At 35.0% G+C, this 1,015-nt stretch overlaps 1 non-coding gene across 1 annotated transcript; it reads right to left on the bottom strand.

Moving 5' to 3' along the window:
• Nucleotides 1–616: 616 nt before the first annotated feature.
• Nucleotides 617–723, bottom strand: LOC119041180 (U6 spliceosomal RNA). The gene has a single exon (XR_005080984.2). It is a non-coding gene; the product is annotated as a U6 spliceosomal RNA (small nuclear RNA).
• Nucleotides 724–1,015: the final 292 nt, after the last annotated feature.

Below are 1,015 nucleotides of genomic sequence, written 5' to 3'. Positions count from 1 at the left end.
AAAATGTTCAAAGAATGTAGGGCAAGAATAGATAAACTCAGTGAGAATTTGAACAAATAGCCAATAAACATAAAAAAGAATATAAACCATTAAAAGAACACATCAAAATGAAGAATGCAATACTTGAAATGAATAATATACTAGAATGAATTAACAACAGTTTACGTAAAGCAGAGAATCAAAACAGTTATTTGGAAAATAAAGGTAGCATAAAACACCCAATCAGAGAATCAAAAAGAAAAAAAGTAGTTTTGAAAAATAAAAATAAGTTAAGCTATCTCTGGAACATGAAGTATAACAACATCCTCACCATAGCGATACCAGAAAATTAGAGAGAAAGCAAAATATTTAAAACATATTTGAAGAGATAATCACTGAAAACTTTCTTAACCTAGAGAAGGAAAAAGGCATACAAGTCTAGGAATGCAGACAGTCCCAAACAAGATGAACCCAAAGAGGCCCATACTCATACACATCACAATTAAAAGGGCAAAGTTAAAGCCAAAGACAAAAGCAGCAAGAGAAAAACAGTTAGTTACCTACAATAGAGATTCAATAAAACTGGCAGCTAATTTCTCAAGAGAAAATTTTCTTTTTCTAAAAATTTTTTTTGATTAAAAATATAGAACGCTTCACGAATTTGCGTGTCATCCTTGCGCAGGGGCCATGCTAATCTTCTCTGTATCGTTCCAATTTTAGTATATGTGCTGCCGAAGCGAGCACTAAAAATTTTTTTTATTATACTGTTACAGTTGTTCTATTCCTCCCTTCATTCTCCTCCACCCTACCCCCCATCCCCACCATTACCCCCCTTTAGTTTATGACCATGTGTCTCAAGTCCTTTAGATTCTATTTTCCCATGCTATTCTTGCCCCCCATCTATTTTCTATCTACTGTCTATGCTACTTATTTTCTGTACCATCTCCCCCATTCTCCTCCTCCCACTCCCCTGTTGCTACCCCTCCTTGAGATCTTCATTTCTATATTCCCACTCCTGATCTAGCTGTCCTTTTAG

This window comes from Artibeus jamaicensis, unplaced genomic scaffold (genome assembly GCF_021234435.1).
Source record: "Artibeus jamaicensis isolate MK-2021 breed Jamaican fruit bat unplaced genomic scaffold, CSHL_Jam_final contig_687, whole genome shotgun sequence".
Lineage (NCBI taxonomy): Eukaryota > Metazoa > Chordata > Mammalia > Chiroptera > Phyllostomidae > Artibeus > Artibeus jamaicensis.
This window is presented reverse-complemented; position numbering and strand designations above follow the sequence as displayed.